Genomic DNA, 14,254 nt, shown 5'->3' on the forward strand with positions numbered 1-14,254 from the left:
TTATAGCTGATCTCTTTGGCAAGTAAACACCATCATTTCGTTTGTTTACAAACTGCTGGACAACGAATGTTTTCCCATCGGAGAAAACCAATTTCGGCAGTTCACCACTTCTGGCCAAGCGAAGCACCTCTTTAACCCTTATGAGTCTATTTTCTTTCTGTTGTGGTGTAAGTTCTTGTACTTTTCGGATTTTCAATGGCTTTACTCCGAGCTCATTTTTCAATATTTGCCAAATGGAATAATGCGATATGTTCAGCTTACGAGCCATTTTTCGGCCACTGCGATGCGGGTTTTGATCACGTCGCTTCTTTATTTTTCGAACCATTTCTGCTGATGTTTAGATTTACCGGACTGAGTTTCACTAAATGGTAAAATTCGGTTTAATATGAAAAATCCATTCAATTTGGGCTGATATTACATATGTGGCAAGCAAGAACCTTAAAATCGGATGAAGATGTATATCGAAGCTATATAAAAATCTGAACCTATCAAAAAATCTGACCGAGCAGTATCTGATGCCTGGTGTTAAATATCATTGTTGTGGAGTGCATATTAAGCACATGAGGACTGTAACAACAAACCGGATAAGACATATATATGGGAGCTATAGCTATATCTGAACCGATTTTCACCAAATTTTATGTACATGCTTATAGAGCTAATTCCAAAATTCAGGTCATTTGGGCAGATAGTGGCCATTTTGTACAAAATTAACCCGAAATCGGGGAGCTATATCGAAATTTGAACAGAATCTCACCAATTTCAACAGGGTTCGTCATTGGGCCAAACAAATATTTCTTCTCCATCGGATTATAAATGCGACCTGCTTTTTGTTTACAAAAATACATGGACAGACTGACGAAAAAGTGATTTATGAAGATCCTCAAAGTAACTATGTGTCTATCTCGCTTCCTTCTTCATGTTACAAACAGATGCACAAAGATATAATAATATCATATCATATCAGTATAGAGATGTGAGATTTAAAAACACCTTTAACAGTGGATGAGTGCATTTTGCGCCCAACTACAAGTCAGAAGATGGGCAACTCACTAGCACCTCACTCGCTGCTGGGTGGGCTCTTGAAATAACACAAACACACTTTTCTACTGATTTCAATTTTTTTTTTCGACCAATGAGTAACCACTCACTTCGTACGACATGCCCTTGTTTGTTAAAATAATGGGTTGGTAGCTTGATTTGAAAACAGTTCTGACCATAAAAAAATAGCAAGGAAACGGAAGTTTTTGCTGGGAAGTAGTGCTTTGCTGGTTGGGACTGTAGGACCACCAAGTACTTCCTTTGATAGATAATCAAACGCCTAAATTACTTCCGCTTTAGCAACACTGTTGCCGCCCCCGTCAGACATGTGGTGGTGTGGGTAGAAAAATATGCAAAAACATATAAAAAAACGGGAAAACGTTCATGCTCCATTAATGAGGCATTGTTTTATGACGTTATTACTGTTTATAAATAAATATGTCAAAAAGTGCGTAAAATGTCGTCGACAACATTGTTTGGCTGGCTGCATGTGCGAGAGAGGAGGAGGTCCTATGTTTATGTGTCTGGATGTTGGAGGAGCAACGTTTGATGTCTATTCAAAAAAAACCAAAATAAAAAAAAAAAAAATATTTTATAAACCTCTTAGAATAGAAAAAATCAAAAATGGCCAGGACTATGTATGTGTCCTGATGTGTATGTTAAACAAAGAACAAATGCTTGAGGATTATGACGTCAGATCGTTTCACAGGACCAAATGCTGTGAGAAAAATAACGACATTTGTTTCCACGGCCTATCACAACATAACAGACTTTCTTGCAGACAAGTGATGGTTATTAAGGATGTGAAGGACATTAGATCCATGCAACAAAAGAAGGTTTTTGTTTGATGGAGAATGTTAATAATAAATGTTGATGATTTATTACAAATCTAGAAAATTGTTAATTTTAAAGGCATTTTGTTGCAACATTTTAACATTACAATTTAATTTTGTTATTTTAATGTTGACCAATCTCTTCTGTTGTTTTAGTGCCATGGAGTTGCTGATCTGATCTGTCCTTTTTAAAATAATAATCCAATTCCATCCATTCTTGTCCTGTGATATTAACGTATCCTGCCTTCAATTGCATTCGTAATACCTTCCATGCAATAATATCAAAAACAACAAAATCCTCAATGACAGAATAAACGCTCACTTTGTGGCTTGCGTTGACGTGGCAGCTCATTCATCGTTCAGTTTTGCAGAATCAAATACTTATCGAACGATGCCCAGTTCAATGACAATAAAATTCGATTCTATTTGCAGATAAATGCAATTTTCTTCATTCCTGGAAGGATACTTGAAAACAACAACAACAACCACTACGCATATAACAATGAGTATTGAAACAAAGAAGTGGTTGTGAAAAGAGCTATTCCATATTTGTTTTTTTTTTTTTTTTTTTTTCAAAACGTATGAAGAAGCAGACCCAGCAACATATTTACCCTTGCCAAAGGACAAGACACAGTTTTAATGGCATCTGAACTTTTGAATGGAACTTTATAGATGTGTGGGCGGGTGTGAAAGAGCAGTGCTCTGCCATCAAACAGATGATGTAAAACAATTGTGGCGGCTTCCAAAACCGCCACACTATGACTTTAGCTGCTGGTTTTTTACTCCCCTAAAATAAATGTGTGGCATCCCGACTCGAACATATGACATTTTTCATGACACACACATCCTCCTATCATCAATGCATACAAAATATCCTTGTTGGAGTGGAGGAGCACAGTGGACGGATATACATTTTAAAGTGAGAGTAACGCTTTGTGGGGCTTTGGAGTGATGAAAATCTTCAAGTAGCTCCTGAATCAAACTAAGTAACATCTGAGTTTCTATCGAAACTCATTTCGATCCTCAGTTCAATTTTTCGAACAGTAAAAACATAATTTTTCATAAAAAGGAGGTACCAGAAAAAATTGGCCAAACTCTACCATATTTATAACAGATCTTATGTTGATGGAAATATTGAGATGTACCAAGTCTGAATGGAATCAGATGTAAATTTTTCATTTAACGAGCCTCATAAATTTTCAGAATTTTTAACTTTTGTGTGGGAGGTACCAGAAGGTGTCGACCGAAATATTTCATCTTCACACCAGACCTTAGATTAATAAAAATATTGTAACGTATGAAATATGAAGGGAAGCGGATGCTTATTTCGGATTTTATGATCGTTATGGTCATACAAAACTTTGACCCCTTGTGAGGGAGGTAGCAGAAGAAATGGTACAATCTCTACCATCTTTATAACAGATCTTGTGTTGATGGAAATATTGAGATGTGCCAAGTCTGAATGTGAGCTTTATGAATATTCAAAATTTCGACCCTTTGTGGGAGAGGTACGCGAAGGAGTGGACCGATATATTCAATCTTCAGAACAGACCTTGGGTTAATAAACTTATTTTTACTTTTATAAGAATTGTATTTATTCGAAATTGATGACCTTTGTGGGAGAGGTACTTGATGGAGTGGACCGATATTGTCCATTTTCGCACTTGACCTAGCACTGATGTAAATATTAGGATTTGCAAAGTTGGAGCCAAATTGGATTATCGTTTCTCTTTCTGTGCAGAAAATATATTTTTTGAAAATTTTGACCTTTTGTTGGGGAGGTACCAGAAGGAGTAGACCGATATCTCCCAATTTCACACCAGAACTTGTCCTAATTAAAATATTGTGATATGTTTAATTTGAAGAGAAGCGGATGCTTATTTCGGATTTTATGATCGTTTTTGTTATTCAAAACTTTGACCCTTTGTGGGGGAGGTATCAGGAGGAATGGTCCGATCTCTACTATCTTTATAACAGATCTTGCGTTGATGGAAATATTGAGATGTGACAAGTCTGAATGGAATCGGAAGTTAATTTCGTGTTTTGTGAGCTTCATGGATACACAAAATTTTGACCCTCTGTGGGGGTGGTACCAGAAGGTGTGGACCGATATATTCCGTCTTCACACCAGACCATGAGTTAATAAAAAAATTGTGATGTGTGTAATTTAAAGAGAACCGGGTGTGTTTTTCAGATTTTATAATCGTTTTGGTTATTTCAAACTTTGTCCCTTTGTGGGGGAGGTACCAAGAAAATGGTCCGATCTCTATCATCTTTATACCAGATCTTGTGTTGATAAAAATATTGAGATATGTTAAGACTAAATGTAAATTCCGCGTCTTATGAGCTTGATATATATTTAAAATTTTGACCCTTTGTGGGGTGGAAGCAAAAGGAGTGGACCGATATATTCCATCTTCACACCAGACCGGACTCTTAATTCACATTTTATAAGAATTAGAATAATTCAAAATGTTGACCCATTGTAGGGGAGGTACTTGTTGAAGTGGTCCGTCCATTTTCGCACCTGACCTAGCACTAAAAAAATATTACGATGTACCAAATTTGGATCAAATCGGATACTTCTTTCGATAGTTATCGTGAGCACCAGCCATCTAGACGGACGGACATCGCTAGATCGACTCCAAATGTCCTGAAACGGATTTGTTTCAAAGAGACCTGTGGCCTAAAACAGTTATTTCGATGAGGCATGTTTTGGCTGTATTAAATGGTATATACCCTCTCTCTAGCTCTCACTATAAAAATAAATGTAAATTTCAAACACTTGTTTCTGTAAAAACGAAAAATCGGAAAATTTTTCTGAGTAAATTTTTGACATCGGTAGCCCAAATTACCGTACAAAAAATTTTTCAAAAAAAAAATTAAATTAAATTTCAGAACGAAGTGGATTAAACCATCTGTGGGAGGGGAAATTCATTTATTTAAAATTACCATTAAAAGTTTTATCCATTGATTCCATCAACACCCTTTCATCACATTCCCCTCCACCTGTAATCTATCATCACTCCCTGGTATCGAAGATAAATTGGAAAATAGTTTTGTGTGGTTGTGGCTGTGGTACTCTATTAGTCTACCGAACAGGGCCAGTAGTTGCTTGCCACGAGCCAAGTCGAGACCTGTAAACATTCTTTAAAAGTGACGTAAATATTTGCAAATGCCTTTGGCAGGAAGAGTTAAGGAAGCATAGAAGCAATCGGACAACTACACTTCGAGCTTAATCATCATCGCCATGCGGTAGCTGGTATTTCGAGTGACTTCATTTTGGGCATCTTTTGTTGACGGTTGTCATTTAAAAAGTTTGAAGTTTAATGATTGGCCATGTTTGGATAGCTACAATACTAGTACAGACACACAAACACACACTTCCTGCCTGTAACCCCACTTCTGGTTAATTTCATGGAAACCTACGGCAAACAGACTTTTCCACTGGTCATTTAACCACCAAGGACAATGATAGGACAAAAACAACTATTCTATTCATTGTTATAGTTGTATAAACAAAACTTCTTCAGAATAATAGTAAGTAATAATATTGTTATTGTTATTTTTGTTTTTGTTCTTCGTAGTGGTCATGATAAACATTGTGATAAGAATTTATGATTGACGATGGAAATTACGCTCTATTCGTCCCGGTTGAAACGGCGCGCTCTCTATCATGTGATGGAAATTTCAAGGTTTTGGAAATGCCTTAATCTGAATATTTATTTTGAGGATTATTTCTAACCACTAAAAATCTAAGAAGATTTCAAAATATATCTAAAAGAGACAAATAGAAAAGTCGGATATAAAATATTTATATATCCTTTTTCTTACATAATATGGAGAGTTTATTAGATCAGCTGGATCTTCGTACTTCGAATTCGTAATAAAACGGTACGAAAAGTATTAAAATGTACTAATCGTGATACTCTTTGTATTTGAGTAAGCAGTAGAGCTATAAATCTTAATTTTGGAACAAGTGTCGCTGATGGAGTATATGATAGATGTACGGAAGTGGTTTTTTGGAAATTCTCATCATAAGTGTACTAAAATGTACTACATTTGGCACCATTTTGTATCATGTGAACGGTTAGAGCTAAAAAATTGATATTTTGCATGGGTATCAAGGTTGAGGGGTAGAGTCGATGTAAGGAGGTAGTTTTGGAAGTGTATACACATATATACGAAAAGTACAAGACGGTACTAAATTTAGTACAATTTGAATTTGGAGGAACGGATGGAGCTGGAATACTAAAATTTTATATTAACATTACAGGATTGCGATATGGAGGAAGTTTTCGAAATTTGTACTTATGTGCACGAAAAGTACTAAAATTTGGTACAACTTCGATTTGGTTGAACCGCTGGAGACATCCAGCTGGAGCTTGAATTTTGAAATATAGAAATAAAATTACTATTGCATTTTAGGATTTAGGAATGTTGGTAGTTTTGGAAATTCGTACTTATGTGGACTAAATGGTACTAAAATTGATACAATTAAAATTTTGGGTGAACCGGTAGAGTTGGAATCCTGAAATTTGAAAAAAAAAAGATTTCTATTGGACTGTATGATATAGGTAATAATGAAAATTTGTACTTAAGTGTACTAAATTGTACTAAATTTGGTATAATTTGGTTTTGAAAAAAATATTACTGTCGTAGGATTAAATATTACTGAGTGTAGGATTGGGGTATGTAGGTAGTTGTGGAAATTTGTTACTTATGTGTACTAAATTTGGTACAATTTGGATTTGGGGGAACCGATTATTGATTATTATTATGAGATTATTGTTGGAGGATATGATTGGGTTATGTAGGAATTTGTAGGAAATTCGTACTTATCTGTAGTATATGGTTCTAAATTTGGTACAATTTGTACTTAGGCGAACCCGATAGGGATGAAATCGTAAAATATAGAAAAGGTGTTACTGTGGGGGTTTAGGATTGTGGTATGTAGGAAGCTTTTGGAACTTCTTACTTATGTGTACTAAGTAGTACTAAATTCTAAACAATTAGGATTTGGGTGAACCGATAGGGCTGGAATTCTGATATAGAGAAATACGATTGCTAAAGGTTTGTATGAAGCAGGTTCTTATGGAAATGTGTACCAAATTGTACTAAAATGTCCACAAGTTGAAATTGTGATGAACCGATAGAGCTTAAATTCTAAAATTTGGAAATAACATTTCTATGGGACTGTATGATTGAGGTATGGATGTAGCTTTGGATATTTTAAGTGTAGGATAGGGATATGTACGAAGTTTGGAAATTCGTACTTATTTTTGTAAATAAAATAGTAAAAATTGAGTGACTGTCTGACTAAGTCTTCAACGCCTAGGCGAAACGGCTGAAGCTACAATCTTGAAATTTTGCACGAAGGTCAGGGTTTTTGGAAATTCGTACTAAAAGTGTACGAAAAGTACTGAAATTTGGAATGAGAGTCACTGATGGAGTGCAGAATATACTTTAGTATAGATTAAAGAAAAATTGTAAAATGGTACTAAACTTCTAACATGTTAATTGGAATAGTTCTTAAATGGAATTTAACTTCTAAAATGGTACCATTTGGTGAGAGCTAAAAACTTAAAATTTGTTATGAGAATCGAGGTTACAAAGTAAGTCTGATATATGAAGGTGGTTTGGGAAATGTGTACTAAGAGCTGTACTAAATGGTACTAAATTTTTAACACTTTGCTTTAGGGTGACCGGATGAAGCTGGTCTTTATGAAATAGTACAATAATTGGTACAATTTGGTATCAGACAGTGCTTGAAATCTGAAATTTGGTATTAGAATCGATGTCCATGGATATATGGAGATGGTTACGGGAATGTGTACTATAATTGTACAAAAAGTACTAAATTTGGTATTGGGAGAAGGATAGGTGTGGAATTCTCAAATTTGATATTTACATTATTGATGTTTGTTATATGGTGAAGGGTTGCACAAAAAGTACTAAATGGTATTGGATGAAGGGATAGAGCTGGAATCCCGAAATTTGATATTAAGGTCTCTGTTGGTATCTGGAATTTAGATATGGAGTTGCTTTTGAAAATGCGTTCTTAAACTGTACGGATAGTACTTAATGGTACTATATTTGGTATTGGGTAAAGAAATGGGGCTAAAATCCTGATATTTCATATTTAGGTTACTGATAGTATCAGTATTCGAGTTTTGGCGGTGGTTTGGAAATTCGACCTATATTTTTAAGAAAAACATTTAAATGCACTAAATCCTCAAATTTGATATTGAGGTCTCTGTTGACATCTAGAACTGTGGTATGGAGGTGATTTGGGAAATGTGTGCAGTAATAGTATGAAAAGTACTAAATAGTACTATATTTGGTATTGGGTGTGATACAGCTAGAATCTTAAAATTTGATATGGATATCACTATTGGTGACTGTGGTTGGGAGAACGAGCTGGTTTTAGAAGAACGTACTATGAGCGTAGGAAAAGTGAACAATGTCACAAAGTGTGCCGTTGGGTGTTGGAATAAAGATGGAATTCTGAAATTTGGTACCGAGGTATTTAGGGTGGATAGAAGGATGTGGTTTTGGATGTATATAGTATAACTGCACGAAAAGTAGAGTAATACATTTAGGATTAAGTCTTAAGATAAAGCTGGAATTCTGAAATTTGATATTGAGGTCTCTGTTGGTATCTAGTGCTAAGATCTGGTGGTTATTTTGTAAATGCGTAGCATAATTGCTTGAAAAGTACTCAATGGCACCAATTTTGGATTACTTTTGGTGTCCAGAAGAAGGAAATCATGTGCATGATTAGCGCACAATTTATCGTAGGGAATTATATATGAGAGCTGTATCTAAATCAAAGTAGAGATTTGGAAACCTTTGTTAGAAAATTTTGTAGGGTATATATGTCATCTTGTGCCGAATATCATTACTTATTATCACACATATTCAGTTTGACATACCTTCTATTCTTTAGGGAATTAAAGTGAATCAAAAATATTTCCCGACATCCATCTTCATCTGAAATGACACAAGGAAATCTAATTTCAACACACATATTCAAAAAAAAAAAAAAAAATCATTTACCACAGATGATCTGAAACTAAAATCACTTTTCACTTGACTTCTTTGACGGAAGAATGAACCGTTTATGATTGACCCAGAAAAGTTGAACTCTAACCCCTCTCCACCCCTCAACGAATTCACAGCAGAGTGTTGAAAACTAAAGCAAAGGACAAAATAGTAAATAACACCAACAACATATCCTTGATGTTCAAGCCACAGTCCTCCATTCGCTGTTTGGGGAGAAGAAAAGAAGGCAACCAAAGTATATATGTGGCATATGGATGTATAAATGAATGGTTAGCCCCCTAACCATTAGAAAAGAGAATGTGGGGGGTAAATGAATATCTTCATAATAATCATAACAAAGTAATATGAGATTCTTTATTTCATTTTGGATTTTCGTTCAAGAATAATTTCATAAAAACAGTCATAACACGAGGTGGTGAGGAGGAGAGGAGACGACACGAGTGAGGGATTTGAGATGGATCTACTGCGAGGACAATTGATTGATTTCTATTTCAATTTTGTAGACACACCGTATCTTTTGGGGAAAAATAACAGCAACAACAACACGACCATAAAATCATAATGACAATGACAGCTGTAACGGTTGTTCACAGTCGTAAAAGAAGTATCGCCAAAACAACAATCACTGGCAAATCATATTTCCCTCCATGAAAGAAAACCTTGCGAACGAAAAATAATAACTGATAAGTTATGGTCTATTAAAATATGGAAGAATTGATTAGAATGATGTGACATGGAGCGATAGAGGGGCATCAGTTCGCAGTGAATATTTTGTCATAATAAAAACATTATCATTATGTCATAAATGACAAGTATTCGATTGCAAAAAGGACTCGGCAGTTACTTAAACATTTTTGTCGAATTTTGTAATACCCAGAGGATGGGTTGTGAAGTGAGTTGTAATAAATGTTCTGTTTGAGATTTACAATTTACACAGACATAAACATAATTACAGGTTGCAAACATTGAAATATTTTCGAAATGGATGTCAGGAAATGGTCATTCTGCAAGGCCACTTAAAAAGTTAACATCAATGATACCTTAATCTACTGTCAGACTTTAATAGCTGTTAACTGATGAAATGTGGGAAACAGATAATTACAAATTATTCACTTTTATAACCACCCGGTAAATCCAAATAAAATAAATTATACGTTTTTTTTTTCGTGTAGGTGTGGCAGTCTCTTAGAGAATGCCTAGATAAAGCTAATTCCGTTTTCAAAATTCCAAAACTTTAAAAAGATCTGACATCGACATATGTGGCCTTTGACGGAAAAAGACCCATATCATCAGTCCCACAAAACTTGCATATAGGTTAAACGCTTTCACGATGGTTCCACAGCCAATTTTTCCGACCAAAACTATTTCAATGTAAATCCTAGAAACCAACAGTGACCTCTATATCAAATTTCAGAATTTCATTTCTATTCCAACACCCAATACCAAATTAAATAACATTTAGTACGCATACCCACAAACATCTTCATTTACATCCTAGACACCAACCGAGATCCAAAATTAGTACAATTTAGTACTTTTCGAACAATTATGGTACGCATTTGCAAAAGCACAAACAAAGACCTCAATATCAAATGTCAGAATTCCAGCTCTATTCTAAAACCCAATCCCAAATTTAATACCATACTTTTCGTACAGTTTTAGCTCTGTAATTTCCTTCATTACCAAATTTAGAACATCAATACAATTATAGTACGCATATCCAATACCAGCTTCTTCTCTCAACCACAGACATCCGCTCTGACATCCATCGAAATTTGAGGATTCCCAATCCCCATCGCAGATACCAAGAGAGACTTCAATAATAAATTTCGCTATTCTACTCGCAACTTAGTACCGCTTAGTACTTTTCGAACAATTATAGTACATATTTCCAAAGCCACCTCCATATCTTTACCACAGACACCAACAGTGACTTCCAAATGAAATTTCAGGATTTCAGCACTATTCCTTCACCCAATGCCAAAGTTTTGTACTATCCAGTACTTTTCGTACAATTATACACATTTCCAAAACCACCTACACATCTCCATATTAACAGAGACCTCAATGTCAAATTTGATAAGTCAAGCCCTATCCCTTCACCCAATACCAAATTTAGCACGAATTTCCAAGCCACCGCCAAATCTCAACACAGATACCATCAGTCATCTAAATATCAAATATCAGAATTGTTTATCTATCCCTTTCCCCCAAATACGAAATTTAGTACCATTCAGTACTATTCGTACAATTACAGTACACATTTGCAAAACCACCTCCATATCTACCACTCAGTGCTCTTCAATTGATACAATTGTTGTACACGTTTCCGAATCCACCTTCACATTTTCCGGCGATAAATGAACAGCGACCATAAAACCAAATTTCAGATTTGTAGGTTTCGTAGCCACATCATTTTATATCATTTATGATCGACACATTAAAAGACAATAGAAAATATTTCACTGCACAGAGAGTGAAAGGATGATCCGATTTTGCTCCAACTTTGCACATCCTAATATTTGCATCAGTTCTAGGTCAGGTGCGAAAACGGACAATATCGATCCACTCCATCAAGTACCTCCGCCGCAAAGAGTCAACATTTTGAATAATTATAACTCTTGTAAAATGTGTAAGAGTCCGATTGTCCTCAAATTATACAAATCAAAGTATTTTTATTATCCCAAGGTCTGGTGTGAAGATGGAATATATCGGTCCACTCCCTCTAGTAACTCCCCCACAAAAGGTCAAAATTTTGAATAACCATGAAGCTCATAAAACGCGAAATTAACATGCGATTCTATTCAGACTTGGTACATCTCAATATTTCTATCTACACAAGATCTGTTATAAAGACAGCAGAGATCGGACCATTTCTTCTGGTTTAAAATTTTGAAAAACAAAACGCTCAAAAAAGTGATATAGGCATCCAACTCTCTTCAACTTTTATACACACAAACATTTTTGCTAACACAAGATCTGTTGTTAAGATGATATGTATCTGCGAACTCCTTCTGAGTTGTGCCAATCTAGTTTATAGTTCCTAAAAGTATGAGTGATTTCATAAATTTCATATCACTCATACGCGGATCTGTCATGTAACCGACCGGAATCCCCGAAACTAGTTCGATCCATCGAACTAGACTGGCACAACTCAAGTGTCAATACAGTACGATCTCGTTGCGTGGACTCCGGTAGATTGCATAAAAACTCTGCGTATGAGTGGTATGAAATATATGAAATTTATGAAATCACTCATACGTTTAGGAACTGGTGTACTGAACTGTGAACTAGATTGACATAAATCTATTTGATAGCTTCTGATTGTCTAATATGTTAATTCTGAAGAATTGTCATCTAGTTTAGACATTTTTATTGTTTCCATTCCTTTAGCTTTGAGTACAGTATCCGATAGAGTAATTTACATTTCGCTCTTCTACTATTTTTACCGTTAAAAAGGAAGGTCCACTATAAACTCCTCTTACTTTAAACGTCATATTTCCAGTGAAGATAAATCAAGTTAAAAAGTATCAGTCGGTTTTGCCGACATATGTATACCCTCAGATTGACCTCTATGGAATAGGCTCCGAAGGAATGGTCCAATCTTGTGTATTTCGTAGCGGACCTAAATAAATACGATATAAATATTGCGACGTGCAGGGTTTGAACTACATCCATCGTCTACTTCATTCACTTTATATGAGATATGTGATAATTTTTATAAAAATTTATATCCAACTTTATGCGAAATTATAAATTCCGAAAAATTCCATTTTAATCTCAGATTTCTGTTTGAGGGAGATATTTAGATATTACTAGTTATAAAGAATCGCTAAATTGTTTCGCAAGTTATGACAGATACAATTATTGAAAAATGTGATCCTTTGTGGGTGAGGTACCAGAATTGGTTCGCAGAAGTACATCATCTTCACAACGGATCTTGTGTTAGCAAAAATGTTTGTATGTGTGACACTTGAAGAGAGTTGCTTTTTTTATGCGTATTGTTTTTCAAAATCTTGAACCCTGTGTGGAGGAGGTACCAGAAGAAATGGTCTGATCTCTACCATGTTTAGAACAGATCTTGAGTTGATAGAAATCAGACGTGCCAAGTCTAAGTGGAATCGGATTTTAATTTCGCGTTTTATGGGCTTAATGGATATTCAACATTTCGATCTTTTGGGCGGGAGGTACTAGATATATTCCATCTGGGTTTATTAAAATATTGGGGTGTGTGAAGTTTTAAAGAGTTGTAATTATTCAAAATTTTGACCCTTTGTGGGGGAGGTACTTGATAGAGTGGACCGATATTGTCCATCTTCGCACTTGACCTTGCACTGACGCAAATATTAGAATTTGCAAAGTTCGAGCAAAATCGGACATCCTTTCTCTTTCTGCGCAGAAAACATATAAAAAAATATAAATAAAAATGAGCTGTAGATCAAATGGGATTTTTTCCCTTCAGATTACATTGTTTACTAAACAACGAAGGGATGATTTGTTGCTTCCCCCTAAAAAATGAAAAATAGTATTTTGCGATATTAACCTGCAATTATTCCATCACTTGATTTATCTCCATAAAATCTCATTGTTTTTTTACTATCTTGTTTGAATCTAAATAATTAAATGTATTAGACTAACAAATTAACTAATCAATATGTATTGCATAAAATATAATGAAATAAATCAGATTCCGGCCAATTAAAACATTCAACATTCCGATTATGGCAAATAAAACTAATTCATTCAAATGGTATTGTTGTTGGTGTTGTTACTTCCCAGCGGGTAACCAATATTCGATATATTTAACGTAAATATGAACATTTATTTTTTATAAAATAACAAATTTCTCGCCGTGAATAGATTTAAAAAGTAAACAACAAATGCCCTCTCATCAATTACCGATACCCGGCAAGCGCCGCCATCAGTTGTGAGAAGTTGAGAGAAAATTATTTGTTTAGCTTTTAGAAGCCCCTGTGGTGAAGAGAAACAACAACAACAACAAATATATCAACTGGCTGTGTAATAGCCCATGGCCATCTTCTAATTGTAGCGTCTTTACTGGGTCACAGTTGGCGATTGGTTTCTAGGGGTATTACGCGGATATTTTTGGTTTTACAGAAAAGAAGAAAAAAAAAACACACACACGAAACTGTTCCGCATTGTCGCCATCCAAACAATCGGTTTCAATAGTCAACTGAAAATGTTTGTTTGTATTGGTCATTGATGATTCCATGGGCCATTAGAGTGTCATAAATGTCTTGACCAGTCAGTCATTGGTAATGCGGTTGTTATTTTAGTGGAAATCACAAAAAGAG

This window comes from Musca domestica, unplaced genomic scaffold, assembly GCF_030504385.1.
Source record: "Musca domestica strain aabys unplaced genomic scaffold, Musca_domestica.polishedcontigs.V.1.1 33, whole genome shotgun sequence".
Lineage (NCBI taxonomy): Eukaryota > Metazoa > Arthropoda > Insecta > Diptera > Muscidae > Musca > Musca domestica.